At 48.4% G+C, this 16,155-nt stretch overlaps 1 long non-coding RNA gene across 1 annotated transcript; it reads right to left on the bottom strand.

Moving 5' to 3' along the window:
• Nucleotides 1–597: 597 nt before the first annotated feature.
• LOC138750431 (uncharacterized) lies at nucleotides 598–11,786 on the bottom strand. Its single transcript, XR_011349336.1, has 2 exons — nucleotides 11,721–11,786; nucleotides 598–2,169 (listed from the first exon to the last, which is right to left on the bottom strand). It is a non-coding gene; the product is annotated as an uncharacterized lncRNA (long non-coding RNA).
• Between the last annotated feature and the right edge of the window lie 4,369 nt (nucleotides 11,787–16,155).

Below are 16,155 nucleotides of genomic sequence, written 5' to 3'. Positions count from 1 at the left end.
CAGTGTAAACTTGTCATGTGAGAGAGTTGCACAGTATAATTTTGTTCACTTAGGGAATCCCATATTGTAAACTCCATGTTAGTGAGTCCCACAATGTAAACTTGTTATGTGAGTCATTTACACAGTGTGACCTTATTATGTGAGTCCCAAAATTTGACCTTGTTTCCTTAGTGAAACCCATATTCTAAACAATATGTTCGTGTGTCCCATTGAGTAAACTTGTTGTGTGAGTAATTTATACTGTGTGACCTTGTTATGTTAGTGATTCCCACCATGTAAACTGGTTATGTGTCTGATCCAACAAATCTCTCTCTGCAAACCCTACGGAACTTTCCTGAGTGGCAAAGCCTGGTGAACTTTATACATGTTCAATTCCGTGCACAGTATCAGAATTGCCTACAACCATTGAACTTGGAAGAATGAGAAGTGAGATTGAACTGTGAACCAAATAACTTTTCTAAAATTTATGCTTCAGCAAACTCAGCCCCCACTCAGCCCCCACGATGCAGAGTTTGAAATTTAGATGCAAAGTTAATAACATCCATGATGGTAGGCATGTATTATTTAAGAAAAATTCTCTGTAAAATTCAGGAGATCAACCATTTCCCTTTGTGATTTATTCGATTGTAGTGAGCCTAGGTCCTTTTCAATTTCTTCTTGAGTGGCTCTGATGGATATAAATTTGTATAAATCTGTCATTAATTTCTATTGGATTATATGAGAGTTAACTTGCTCCAGTTTGAATTGCATCAGTTGTCCTTCACCTTTCTTCTGTTCTCAGTTGCCAGGACAAGACCATGTGGCTTTCTCTCATCAGGTCGTTTTCAGCTCTAGAAGGATGTGACCTATTGGAGCTTTTTTTGTTTAAAAATTCCTTGGAACCAGACTGTTGGAACTCCTTTTCCAATTTCCAAATTTGTTTCCAGCTCTTCTATTTCTCCCATGTATTTCTTCTTCATCCCTTTTGTATGTGATATTGTTTGTCCCCATAAAATATAAAACTATTGGGAGAGGAGGCACAGTTTGACTCGCAGAATAACTTTATCTGGTCGCTTACATCCTTGCCAAAATCTGGTTTTTGAAGATGGGTGGGGTTCGAACGCCATCTCTGTGACTTAGTTGTTTTTTCTGGCATCGAGATAGACAGGGTCAAAGGTTCAAGATAAGTATTCAGACGAATGTTCTCCGAATTTGCTGTGTTGATAACAAAGAAAGGCCAATCCGAGTCGAGGAAAAATGGAGGCATTGGCCTCCACACATCTGTCAAATTTTAATCTTTCAGGAAAGCCAAGGTAGTTTTGCCTGCTTTTATTCGGGATATTCTCGAGGTGACTTGTCCAGAACAGGATCCAAGCAAAAACTAAAGCCACCCCCTCCAAGTATATTTTGTCGTCCCCTGATACCTTGAGAAAAATATTCTGAATAAAGGAATCATTTTCACTGTTAGGTGGTGGGAGATTTAAAAGTCTCCAGGGTTCTGAGTAAATCTGACCATCAACTAATACATATCAGCCTTGTGGATCAATCATCGTCTCTCAAAGTGTTGTTATTGATTACCCTGGCCTTGGTGTGAACGGATGATGTTAATACCTGTCCTATCGATTCTTTCCTCAGTTTCTTAGGCTCCTGTGTGAGAAGATGGATTTCTTATAGAAAGGCAATATCAATTTGCAGTTTTTTTTCCTGTCAGGTGGGCTGGCCTCCGACTTCACTGGCAGGCCTTGAAGTGGCCCCGCCATTTTCATCACCATAAGGCCCCTCGATCTGTTCTGGAGGTTTCCACGTTGATTCCTTGTTGTTTTTGCTTGCAGATTTACTTTTTATGTCATTCTGCTGATCCCGGAGCATTCCCTCATCACTTGTAAGTATTTTGACTCTTTTTTCTCCTGGAAATAATTGTCTCGACAGACAACTGTCAGAATTAGCTCAATAGCTGAATCTAGTTGCTTCGACTTTGGTCTCTGGTCCATACTGCAGCTGTCTGACCAAAAGTGGGTTTGGGGGTTTTTAATAGATGTAAAATGTTTGCGTTTGGAGAGCCCCTGGGCCAGCGTCCATCTCACTTCACTACATCATGCGACCCTCACTAGGAGTTCATAAGGAAAGTTTGCTTGAATGGAAATTTGTGGTGGTACATCATCGGCCAACTGCAAGGGGGAACCTCTGTACCTGAAGAAGTGCAAGGAGACAGGACAACACCTGGTCAGCTGTCAATCAGTCGGCCTGAAGGGATCAAGCCCAACCCGGTTGGGTGTCAATCACCCTCCAGGATAAAACCCTGCGCTGGCCTCCCGAGGCCTCACTCAGAGTTACTGCAGCTACCCCCAGCCTGGCTCTGTGGAAGTCTTTGTGGATTAAAGCCTGTTGTACTGTCTTTACCTTGTGTGCATCTGATTCTGGCTAACAGCGCACCACAATTTAATCCACAAAATGTTCCCATGCCTGTCATGGAAAAACTCCTGAGCTCAGGGAGCTTCGAAGTTGACCCACACCACCCAGAAGCCCAGACACGCTTTGAGATATGGCAGCACGTGGTCGACTCAGATCGGAAGAGGCCGGTCCTACTCCGGTCAAAGATGGGTCCCCACGCCTTCCAGGCAACCAAAGGCTGCTCCATGTGCAAGAGCACAATGGACACCTTTGAGAAATTGTACAAGACCCCCATTAATGCGGTCTGACCAAGGTACCTCTTCAACACCCAAGCAGAGCAACCCAGGGAGATGGCTTACTTGGGACACCTGCGAGAGTTGGCCCGACCGTGTCTGGCTGAACCCGGGGAAGGCTGACCCGGGACGCCTTCGTCCGAGGGCTACGCTTGTGGGCCATCCAGCAGAAGCTGGTGGAAGATAATATCTACGCCCTGAACAAGACAGGGCAAGTGGTCCGAACCCTGGAAACTGCAGCCATGCACATCGAAGCCTTTGATTCTAAGTTCACCCTTGTTCCCTAATGGCCCTCTCACACTGCAGCTGCAGCCATAGACCGAGCTGGGGAGGAGATCGTCGCTGCATCAGGTGCCTGGCATTCCTGTAAGTACTGTGGGTCCTGGTGTGGGTCAGACTGACTATCATGCCAACACTGCTCAGCTAGGAACCAGTACTGTTCCCGATGCGGCAAGAAAGTTGACTTTACTAAAGTGTGGCTCTCAAAATCAGCCGGCAGCTCAGTGGCCCTCTATGACCTCCCCACTTCCCCGCGGACCCCTCCACATGCGCGAGCGGGGCGGTGCCAATTTTCCCGCTACAACTTCTGCCTTCCACAACTCTGACGGTGCAGCATCTGGCTCTGCCAGTGACGATTGCAGCATGTACCCCGAGTACCTGGACTAGCCACAGCGCTCGCCAGCATCACTTCTGTCTCATGGTGTGACATCAATTCTGGCTGACATAATGACGTTACTGCCACCGGCCCCAACGATGTCACTTCCTCCGACACAATGAACATAGCTGGGGGGAGCACCCATGTGACGCCACCATCTTGGGCCAAGCAGCGGCCGACACAGCAGGCCCCCGATGATGATGAGAATGACATAGTCAACACAGGTAATGTTTAGGCCACCCAGCTGATGCTCTCCATGACTCCGGACACCATCAGCTGCTGCATGCCACACCCCATAACCAACGTCGATGTGGTCAACATGAGCAATGACCAGGACACCCTCCCGATGCTCCCCAAGCCTCCAGATGCCATAACCGGAGAGCGATGTCTCTGACCCTGAGATGGTCCTGGCTGCCACCACTCCGACCAGTGACATCCCTCATGACCTCAGGAGCTCTATGAAGGTCGTGCAAGTCAACGGGCAGGTAACAAAGAGCCTGTTCGACAGTGGCAGCACAGAAAGCTTCATTCTCCCGAGTGTGGCCCACTCCCCGACATTAAAAGTCCACCCCACCACATGCTCGATCGCCCTCGCTGCCAAGAATAAGACTGTTGGTACCCTCAGGCGCTGCTTGGCCGATATAACTGTGGGAGGGGAGACATACACAGGGTTCAGGTTCCTGGTCATGCCCAAACTCTGCGTCTCAGTCCTCCTGGGCCTCAATTTCCATTGCCACATGCAAAGTATCACCTTTGCCTTCGCGGGCGCCAACCTCCACTCACGTTACACAGTATGCCAACCTAGCAGTCCTGCCAACCTACGGCCTCTCGCATCACCCCACCGGCACTCTTCCCACATCTTATACAAAGGCTGCAAGCCGATTGGTGCCAGAATTAGGCGCTATTGTTCCGCAGACAGAGACTTCATCAAGGCGGAGGTGCGGCGACTCCTGGTAGAAGGTGTCACAGAGCCCAGTAACAGCCCTTGGAGAGCCCAAGTCCTGGTGGTTGAAAGGGGTAGTAAGCCGAGAATAGCCTTGGATTACAGCCAGACTATTAACCGGTACATCAAACTGGATGCCTACCCCCTGCCGAGGATCGTTGACATGGTCAACGAGATAGCCCGCTACCAGGTTTTCTCCATGATTGACCTGAAGTCGGCGTATTACCAAATCCCCATCCACCTGAAGGACAAACCCTACATCACCTTCAAGGCAGACGGGAGCCTGTACCCGTTCTGCCGAGTTCCCTTTGGGGTCATGAACGGGATCTCCATCTTCCAGCAGGAGATGGATCGCAAGGTAGACAGCACAAGCTAAAGGTGACGTTCCTGTATATGGATAATGTCACTATATGCGGCCGTAACCAGTAGGACCACGATGCTAACCTGGAAAAATTCCTCCAGATGGCTGGGGAGCTGAACCTCACTTACAACAAGAAGAAGTGTGTGTTTAGCATCACCCACCTCGCCACCATGGCCCATGGTGTCCTCAGCCCAGATCCAGAAAGAATGCGCCCATTAATGGAGTTACCTCTCCCCCACACGCTAATAGCCCTCTGCAGGTGCCTTGTCCTATTCTCCTATTACTCGCAGTAGGTCCCTCGCTTCTTGGACAAGGTCCACCCACTAGCCCAAGCTACAACTTTTCCCCTCCCACCCGAGGCACAGGCAGCCTTCATTCGCATCAGACACGACATCGCAGACGCCATGATGCAGGCCGTGAATGAGGAATCCCCATTCCAGGTGCAGAGCAATGCCTCTGAGGTATCTTTCACCACTACCCTCAACCAAGGGGGGCGCCTCATCACTTTCTTGTCTAGCACCCTCCACGGCTCCAAGCTAGGGCATTCCGCCATTGAAAAGCAGACCAGGCGATTGTGGAAGCAGTCCGCCACTGGCGCCACCACCTGGCCAGCAGGAGATTCACTCTCCTCATGGACCAGCGGGCCGTGGCGTTCATATTTAACACTACCCACAAGACCAAGATCAAGAACGACAAGATCCTGCGCTGAAGAGTCGAGTTGGCAACCTACAGCTATGACATCCAGTACCTCCCCGGGAGGTTTAACGACTCCCCAAATGCTCTCTCTCGGATCTGTGCATCTATGCACAATGACAGGCTGCAGACATTGCATGAGTCCCTCTGCCATTCGGGTGTCACCAGGTTGTACTACTTCATTAAGTCCCGGATGCTGCCATATACCATCAGGGACGCCAAGGACATGACCAAGGCCTGCTGGGTCTGTGCAGAGTGTCAGCCCCATTTCTTCCGTACACCACAGGCCCATATTGTAAAGGCCACTCGGCCCTTTGAGTGTCTTGGCATGAACTTCAAAGGACCTCTGCCTTCCACGAACCAAAATGTCTTCTTCCTCACGGTCGTGGACGAGTACTCACACTCCCCTTTCATTATCCCTTGCACGGACACCTCCACAGCCACCGTCATCAGGGCCCTGGGGCAGATCTTCACCATGTTTGGCTACACACCTTTCATCCACAGTGACTGGGGGTCTAGTTTCATGAGTGACGAGCTGTACAAGTACCTGACAGCGAAGGGTATCGCGACCAGACACACGACAAGTTATAACCCAAGAGGTAATGGGCAAGTTGAACACAAAAATAGGGTAGTCTGGAAGGTGCCCTGGCTGCGTTTGAACAAATTAGAGGAGACATCGCTAAGGCCACTATGCATGCCATGGATGAATCTGTCCCCTTTCAGATGGAGAGCGATGCCTCCGATGTCGCAGTTGCCAACACGTTAAACCAGGCAGGCCGGCCGGTAGCATTTTTCTCGCACTGCTCAGTCCCAAACTCCGGCACTCTTCCGTCGAATAGGAAGCTCAAGTGATCGTTGAGACAGTGTGCCACTGGCGACACTACCTGGCCACTAAAATATTTACCCTGTTGACTGACCAGAGGGTCATGTTCAGTGTCAAACAATGGGGTAAAATAAAGAATGGCAAGATTCTGAGGTGGAGGATAGAATTGTCCAACTACAACTATGACATCTTTACCAGCCGGGCAAGCTCAATGACCCCCCGGATGCTCTAGCCCAAGGGACGTGAGCCAGCACGCATCTCAACCATCTCCAGATCCTCCATGACCACCTATGTCACCCCAGAGTCACGAGGTTGTATCATTTGGTTAAAACGCGAAACCTCACGTACTCCGTAGAGGATTTCCGGTCCACGACCAGACGTTACCAAATCTGCGCCGAGTGTAAGCCTCAGTTCTACCGGCCAGAAAAGGCACACCTCATCAAGGCTGCCCACCCTTTCAAATGGGTGGGCACAGGATGGCGAAGGGAAAATGTGAGTACTCATCTATCTCTGCGAGGAAGTAGATATGACACCTGCATTGATTTCAAGGGCCCCTCCCGATGATAAATAGGAACGTCTACTTCCTGACGGTAGTGGATGAATTCTCCAGGATCCCCTTTGCAACCCCCTGTCCAGATATGATCTCATCTATGGTCATCAAAGCCCTAAGCAGTATCTTCATTCTGTTCGGGTACCCCGACTACATTCATATTGACCGGGGGAGCTCGTTCATGAATGAGGAGCTGCTACAGTACTTTTTGGCCAGAGGCATAGCCACCAGCTGGACCACCAGCTATAACCCCAGAGGTAATGGCCAGGTGGAAAGGGAGAATGGCACCGTCATGAAGGCGACATCCCTGGCCCTCAGATCTAAAAATTTGCCAATATCCCGCTGGCAGGACATCTTGCCCAAAGCCATTCACGCCATCTGATCTTTACTTGGCACCACTACAAACACAACCCCGCATGAATGCCTCCTTGCTTTTCCTAGGACATCAGTGAATGGTTCCTCCTCCCTTCCTGGCTGACCACCCCAGGGCTGGTTCTGCTTCGGAAGCACATCAGGGACCCTGGTTGCAGTGGTTAACCTCATACATACAAACCCTCAATACGCCTTTGTGAGGTATCCGGATGGCCACGAGGACACTGTGCCAATTCGAGACCTGGCAAGGGCTGGAGACCCTGAGACCGCCTTGCTGGCTACTGACCATGCCGCGTACCCGATCGTGCAGCATTAGAGCACAACACTGGAGCCTGAGCTGCTTGCCTTGCAGCCAGACGTCCAGGCATCTACCCCCCATGCAACAGTGGAAGAGCTCCCAGCAGTCCGGGAGTTCACCGCTGACACCCCTTTTCAGACAGTCCCTGCAATGGATGCTTCCCTGTCGGTCCCCTCCCCGGAGGAGCACCATATGGACATGCCGGCCCTACAGCGGTCCGGCAGACAGAGGAGGGTGCCTGAGCAGCTTAACCTCAAGCTCAAGGGTAGCCAAACTTGCTTAATGTAAGAGCCACAAACAATAAAGCTCAGATGCTTGAGAGTCAGTCGCAGATGAACAAAATTCCCACAGACGTTTTCATTGTTACATCCACATTTTGTAACAAAAATATTATAGCAATGTTCAGAAATGGATGTTAAATACCATCATATTTATTCATGCCTGCAGTTTCTAAACTGTTAATTTGTATTAGTTTCAGTTATCATAAAGACACAAACATGTTAAAAAAGGAGAGATATTTTAATCAGATTCCACCCTACAAAATTAGTCATTAAAATCATATCTTTTTATGACTAAAATAAAATTCTACAAATATCAGGCTATTAAAGACGCAAGTCGGGCAAGCGAGGGGGTGGGGTAATCGCCAGTGCGAGTCGGCGAATTGAAGGTGGGGGGAAGAAACCGGCAGCGCGTGTAGGCCGGGCGAGAGGGGTGGAGACCAGCAGTGAGAGTTGGCCGGGCGAGGGTGGGAGGAGACCAGCAGCACAAGTCATCCAGGTGAGAGGGGGGGACCTGCATCACGAGTTGGCTGGGCGAAGGGTGGGGGAAACGGCAGCGCGAATTGTGTGGGCAAGGTGGGTGGAGATCAGCAGTGCGGGTCGGGGCGGGGGTGTTGGGGAGACCGTCAGCACGAGTTGGGGGGTGGGAGACTGGCAGCGAGTCGCATACATGTGGCTCGCTAGTCGCGGTTTGGCCACCCCTGCTCGAGCTGATGGTGGGGCGGGGGGGTGGGGTTTGGTGGGTTTTGTCCTGCTGCTGTTGTGTTACTGTACTGTTGCTGTTACTATGGTTGTGGGGTCACCCTCGGGTGTTGTGTTCCAGTGGGTTCCATTTTTTTAAAGGGGGGTAATTGTACTGATATGATGGTATGCGCTGGCTGCCCCTCCCTTCGGGTGTCCTTCTACCTTGGGTCCTCCCTTAGTCCTGCCCATGTGACTCTGGCCCATAAAAGTCGAGTCCCCTCTCCTTCCCACTCATCTAGCCTTGGACCCGGGCCAGAAGTCTCTCATGCAATAAATCCTATCGTTCCCCTCAGTCTTTGTCCGAGTCATTATTGGGGCAACTGAGACCGCCCAACAATGATCTTTTAAAAAGACTGGAAAGAACGGGAACATGTGACAAAGTATCTTACCAAATAAAGATAAAAATAAATAAAGAGTTGGGGTCGCAAAATCAGGTGAATGGGAGAAGTAAACAAGGACGGGTTTTAAGATGATGAGTGGAACAGCTTTTGATAGGTTAAATAAACAGTTGCTCAGTTAAATGACCAGATAAATTAACAAAGGAGTGGTTATGAACACAAAGAAATGCATAAAAAAGGTCGTTGTACATCAGTGGGTCTGCCTTCTCTGAAGGAGACCTGATCTTGCAAGAAAGTTGAATAAAAGGTTTTATCACTTCACCCACTGTGAGATGATTTCATCAGTAAGCTGGGTTTCTCACAGGAATCAGTTACAATTTAATTCTCTTTTCTTCTTCAAATATAATTAAAAACTACTTTTCTTTAAGTAACCCAGTGCTGTGGTGCCTATCTTTTATTGATGGTTTTTGGGGTCCTCTGGACTCCGTAACAATATGTACTATAACCATATAACCACTTACAGCACAGAACAGGCCAGTTCCGCCCTACTAGTCCATGCCGTAACAAATCCCCACCCTCCTAGTCCCACTGACAAGCACCCCTCCAGTCCTCTCCTATCCATGTAACTATCCAATCTTTCCTTAAATGTAACCAATGATCCCACCTCGACCACGTCTGTCAGAAGCTCATTCCACATCCCTACCACCCTTTGCATAAAGAAATTTCCCCTCATGTTCCCTTATAATTTTCCCCCTTCAATCTTAAACCATGCCCTCTAGTTTGAATCTCCCCCATTCTTAATTGAAAAAGCCTATCCACGTTTACTCTGTCTGTCCCTTTTAAAATCTTAAACACGTCTATCAAGTCCCCTCTCAATCTTCTACGCTCCAGAGAAAAAAACCCCAGTCTGCACACACTTTCCCTGTTACTCAAACCTTGAAATCCTGTCAACATTCTCATGAACCTTCTCTGCACTCTCTCTATTTTGTTTATATCTTTCCTATAATTTGGTGACCAAAACTGTACACAGTACTCCAAATTTGGCCTCACAAATGCCTTTTACAATTTCATCATAACCTCCCTACTCTTGAATTCAATACTCCGATTTATGAAGGCCAACATTCCAAATGCCTTCTTCACCACACCATCTATCTGAGTATCAGCCTTGAGGGTACGATTTACCACAACTCCTAAATCCCTTTGTTGCTCGGCACATCTCAATAGCCTACCATTTAATGCATATGACCTATTTAGATTTGCCTTTCCAAAATGTAACACCACACACTTATCTGTATTAAATTCCATCAGCCATTTCTCAGCCCACACCTCCAGCCTTCCTAAATCACCTTTTAATCTACGGTAATCTTCCTCACTGTCCACAACACCACCAATCTTTGTATCATCCGCAAACTTGCTTATCCAATTCTCCACCCCTACTTCCAGATCGTTAATATATTTTACAAACAATAGTAGACCGAGGACCGATCCCTGAGGAACTCCACTCGTCACCGGCCTCCAATTGGACAAACAATTTTCTACCACTACTCTCTGACACCTCCCATTCAACCATTGCTGAATCCATTTCACTACCTCCTCATTTATACCTAATGCCTCCACCTTTTTTCCTTACCTCCTGTGGGGAACTTTGTCAAAAGCTTTACTAAAGTCTAAATAGACAACATCCACAGCTTTCCCTTCATCAACCTTTTTTGTAACCCCCTCGAAATACTCAATCAGGTTTGTCAAGCATGATCTACCCCTGACAAAACCATGCTGATTACTCCCTAGCAATCCCTGTACCTCCAAATATTTGTAAATACCATCCCTCATGTGAGAGATGAGAAAACTGATCTAAAATTATGAACATGAAGGAAACTAAAATTCATACATCAGTTAATGGCTGTAACCAGTACAAACAGGATGAGCTTGGGGATTAGGATGCAGGAAAGCAGAGTCAGCACGATTAACATAAGAATCTTCTAGTCTTTGTGACAAGAGCCACCATAAGACTAAGATAAGGAGTGGTAAGGAACAATAGAATGTAGGAAGTTGAGGTAGTCTGGATCAGATAAGGGTCTCCTAGCCCTGGACAGAAGTACCAAGTCCTACATATCTAATTAGCTAACCTTACACAGATTTATACATGTTAAATTAGCCAACCCTAGACAGGATGAGCCAACTCTGCATACCAAGAGACTGTAGCCCCAAGAATCAGGAAGGTGTGAATAAGGACAATAACATGAAGGGACACCGACAGGATACCCCCTGGTCCTCCAAGTATACTGAAACTGCACGTAGGCAGGAAGGATTGCCTAATGCCAAACCTCTCCAGCAGGAGGCAGAAGAATGTAAGGGGGAGGGTATTCCTATACTGAAATCAACTGTATAAAAGTTGGGTGAGCCCCAGTGTATGTGTGTATTCCCAGGGTAAGGGGAAGCACCCAACTTTGCATTGTTGTAAAATAAATGTTCTTTGTTCTCAATTTTTCTCTCGAGCAATTTTTTTAAAGGTACTTCTATTTCTAACACTCAGAACACTTTCCATCAACTTGCCCACCACAGACGTCAGACTCACGGGCCTATAATTCCCAGGATTACATTTGGACCCTTTCTTAAACAGCGGAACCACACATGGAGTAATTCATGTTCTGTTCTGGGATTTTAAATAAATATTAAGAAAGAGAGAAAGTGTTCAGCCTGGACTAGAAGGGCCAGGCTGCCTGCTTCAGTGTGTCATTGTGAGATGGTTCTAGGAATGGTGCATCTTTGAATATCTGTACCATGTCTAAAGTCTAGTAACTTGTCGTGTAGAACTGTAAGGTCAGGCAGCTTTTACACCTTAAAAGGAGATTTTCTTTGGGGGTTTCCTCAACATAATCATATAATTAATAATATATCAACATCAGGCAGCTTTTACACCTTAAAAGGAGATTTTCTTTGGGGGTTTCCTCAACTTATAATCATATAATTAATAATATATCAACATCAGGCAGCTTTTTCACCTTAAAAGGAGATTTTCTTTGGAGGTTTCCTCAACTTCTAATCATGTAACTGATAATAGATCAACATCAGGCAGCTTTTACACCTTAAAAGGAGATTTTCTTTGGGTTTTCATTGGTTGGTTTGAGTGACATCACAATCCCCATTCACTATATAAACATCATGCAGTGGGCAAGTGATCGGATTATCTGATTGATTTTCAGCTATATTCAACGACTCTCGCATCTAATTATGCTTCAAAAAAATAAAATTACCCCAATATATTTCCCATCTCACCACCCCACTAGAAAAATGGATACGATCATAGAAGAAGACGACGAAGATTTCACAATCGTCCTGAAAGACTCAGGGAGTTCAGGTCACTGTCACCCCAGAGAACATCCAGTTCGCATTGCATGGGAGGAGGATACGCCGATAAGACCATGGCGGATCCTCCTTAGAAACATCTTGAACCGGGTGGCAGTGACCTGGAGAATGTGCTGCTGTCTTCAATGAAGAACCATCCTTGGGCATCTCCAATGCCCCATCCTTGGGCATCTCCATCGCCTGCCCGAGAACATCAACATTATGGTGCTCATCATCTCTGCATAGAAAGGATAATTGTCTAAAATGCCTATTTTAACCTTTAATAAAATATGGAATGTTAACTTTATAAAACCGAGTGCAGGTGTCATATCTGCTTTTACCTCTATGTCTGGCAGTTCATGCTCTGCGCAAAATCAAAACTCTGCCTGCACATCTCCTTTAAACTTTCCATTCTCTCCCCCTCTCTCATCTTCATGCTGTGCCCTCTAGAATGGAACATCATTATTGTGAGGACAAAGGTTCTGACTGTCCACCCGATCTGTGGTATTGGTTGACAATGTAATGAAGTGAATGTGCTGGGTAGAAGAGTTAAGATGTTATGATAACCCTATTCTGAAAGATAGAGCAGACTTTTAAATGATTATCACCTCTTCCATAAATAAAGCCAGCCCCTGGTCTTCTGCACAAATAACACTATTCCCTGCTGTTACACATAACCAGCTGTCAGACGCAGCCCATTCATAAACGGGTTCCCACCCAAAAACAACTGATGGCACAACAAGCTTGTCAAAGAGAATGTGGAAACATCAAAAGCCTGCAGAGGGAGCAGAGCAAAGGCCCTAATGACTTTGCTCCAGTGTCTTTAATTTAACTAACCCTGTTCAAAATCATGATCACTGGGGAAGCAACATTGACATGTGCCAAGTGCTAAGCTCACACTGTCTTAAAGGCCCCTTTTGATCATATCTGCCACAAATCCATATCTTTTCATTCTAGAAAGCCAATTCTATGATAACCATTTTCCTGTCTTTAGAAATAAGAAAACACTGTAACACCTCAGCTTGAAACAGAACCCTCGAAGAAATGGTCACTTAATCAAATGCACCAAAATGTCTTCAATATTGTATTCAGTAACCTTGTACTTTGAATGAGGTTCAACAGTACTGGGGAGGTGACCTTGTCGACCCAACCCTAATTACTGCTCATTCCCACTAGTAGGACTCGAATCAATTCTCTGTGTGTTGGACTTTGTGGTTTGGTTGGACTTCTTGTACCTTGACAGGACTAAAGTGTAACATTGGCGGAGTCGGTAGTCTCTCGCTGGGAAGATCACTATGTATGGTGTAAGTGGCCAGAAGGTCACTGGGACATCGGACGGAGCAGCAGTGCACCTTGGGACCCTTGAGCCCGAACTCTTTCCCATTGTGGTCCCTCATACGAGGTTGATCTGGGTCCCTGCCGAGAGAAAAAGAACCAGGCAAAGAATCCAAGACAGCGCATATGGTGCCAAGGGCTTATGCTGAGATTACCTACAGTGTTTCCATTGGAAGGAGATTATCTGACTCTTGGGAATCGTTTTAGGGCAGCTGGTTGCGTTTCAACCAAGTCAATTTTAAACTATTTGAACATATGGTGCTTTTCGGGCACTAAAAACATCCCCAACCTCTGCCCCGGCTGTGGGATGCCCACGATTTGACCGTCCATTTCAACTGTTTGTCACCTTAAAAGAGGAAAGTGTGACAGCGGTTCGGACACAGTATCGTGGGAAGGAACGGAGACTGGTGGCATATTTTTCTTTTCAACTAGACCCCGTAGCCCAGGGGCTCCCTCCGTCACCCAGATCCTACCTGCCTTACCTGCCATGATTACGGTTGCCCAAACACCACGTTCTATCAGCAAGTTAAAGTTTATCCACGGCACTGGGTGGCTTCATTGCTGACATCGACATAATCACGGCACCTTACACAAGGTTGCAAGGTGTACACCTTACACCTTACAAGGCTGAACTGCTACAAAATATCACTTCTGTCAAACCCCGACCTGACTTTTTACAATTGCACTACGATCAACCCTTCTGCCTCACTCAGCACCCACCCCCACCCCCCACCCCCACCACCCCCACCCCCCACCCCCACCACCCCCCACCCCCACCACCCACCACCCCCCACCCACCCCCACCCCCCACCCCCACCACCCCCACCCCCACCCCCACCCCCACCACCCCCACCCCCACCCCCACCACCCCCACCCCCCACCCCCACCACCACCCACCCCCATCACCCACCACCCCCCACCCACCCCCACCCCCACCACCCCCACCCCCACCCCCCACCCCCACCCCCCACCCCCACCACCACCAATGGAACTGGACAACCCTGAACAAAACGGTCTCCACAGGAATAAACTTCTCGCAATGAGACCTGATTTAAAGGACACACCAATACCAAGAGCAGAACCCTGGTTTGTGGAAGATGAGAGTGGGAGAGAGGATGGAAAGTTTCAAGGAGATGTGCGGGCAAAGTTTTGATTTTGCAGAGAGCATGAACTGCCAGACGAGGTAAAAGCAGATATGACACCTGCACTTGGGTGTTTTCACCCAGTTGCGAAAAACAAAAAATTCTGGGTGTCCTACTACATAAGGGTCATCTAAAATCATAGAAGCAGCCACCTTCCAGGCAGACACCTCTGCTCAGCAGGCAGAACTATTCGACCCGATATGCTTTGGGGTGGCATATGATTTGGGGCTCTATGGCAATACAGGGGATTCCTCACAACCTCAGTCAACCCAATAAAAAATTCACTCTGAAATGAACAGAAACCATTTCCCTTTCCAATTCCCTGGATGTCATTAAATGTGACGCCCATACGAGTGGGTGAGGATCCTGTCACCCTGGGTAATGCATTTGCAGACAAAGCGGCAAAAGATGCAGCACGAGGACAACATCTCTTCACCCCACAGGAGACAACAAACAACTGGTCAATAGACAGGCTATAATAGACAGAGAAGAAGAGATCATCAAAATGCAGGGGGACGGCCCTGCACAGCAATGCAATGAATGGAAATAGTTGCCCTCCCCATCAACCACGCCCTCCCCATCAACCACTCCCTCCCCATCACCCCTCCCTCCCCATCAACCATACCCTCCCCATCAACCACTCCCTCCCACCACCCCTCCCCATCAACCACTTCCTCCCCATCACCCCTCCCTCCCCATCAACCACTCCCTCCCCATCAACCACTCCCTCCCCATCACCCCACCATCCCCATCACCCCCTCCCTCCCCATCAACCACTCCCTCCCCACCACTTCTCCCTCCCCATCACCCCTATTTGTCCACCAACCCCTCCCTCCCCATCACCCCTATTTGTCCACCAACCCCTCCCTACCCATCACCCCCTCCCTTCCCACCACACTTCTCTGCCCACCAACCCAGGGTGAACACTGGAAGGGATGCTGGAGTCAGAGAGAAACTTCTGACAACACAATTTTCTCATGGCTGCACTCTCACATAGTTTGCCATGAGGATGTTACACTGCCACACAACCCCACCCATCCCCTCAGAACTGGCTACGCATCCTGTTGATTAGGCGGCCGAACCCGGAGCTTGGGCACAGCCATTTGCAATGGCTGTGACATCTCCAGATGGGCCACCTACAGGCAGTCCACCGTAAAAACTTCCTCTCTCCCCCCAATGTCCAGGGTGAAGGTTCCGCCGGCTTGTTGCAAGACTTTGTATGGCCCCTCATACGGTCGCTGTAGTGGTGCACCTTGTGGTTCCTTCCGCACAAAAATGAACTGGGCTCAGTCGAGCTCTTTGGGAGATGAAATGGCCGGGTGCCATGGCGTACAGGTGGTGGGGGAGCTAGGAAGGCCAGTTGCCTGCGTAGGTTTGCCAGCAGGTTTTTGTCGGTGGCTGTGATGTCAGGGTCTGGGCTGAAAAACTCACCCTGCAGGGAAAGCAGTGCGCCATAGATCATCTCCGCTGCTGAAGCTTGCAGGTCCTCCTTGAGGGCCGTCCTAATCCCGAGGATGACCCTGGGTAGTTCGTCCGCCCAGTTTGATCCAGAGACCTTGGCCATATGCGATGCCTTCAGGTACCTGTGGAACCTATCTACCAACCCTTTGGACTG

This window comes from Narcine bancroftii, unplaced genomic scaffold, assembly GCF_036971445.1.
Source record: "Narcine bancroftii isolate sNarBan1 unplaced genomic scaffold, sNarBan1.hap1 Scaffold_149, whole genome shotgun sequence".
In the NCBI taxonomy this organism is placed as follows: domain Eukaryota; kingdom Metazoa; phylum Chordata; class Chondrichthyes; order Torpediniformes; family Narcinidae; genus Narcine; species Narcine bancroftii.
The sequence above is the reverse complement of the archived record's forward strand: the minus strand, read 5'-3'. Positions and strand labels throughout refer to the sequence as shown.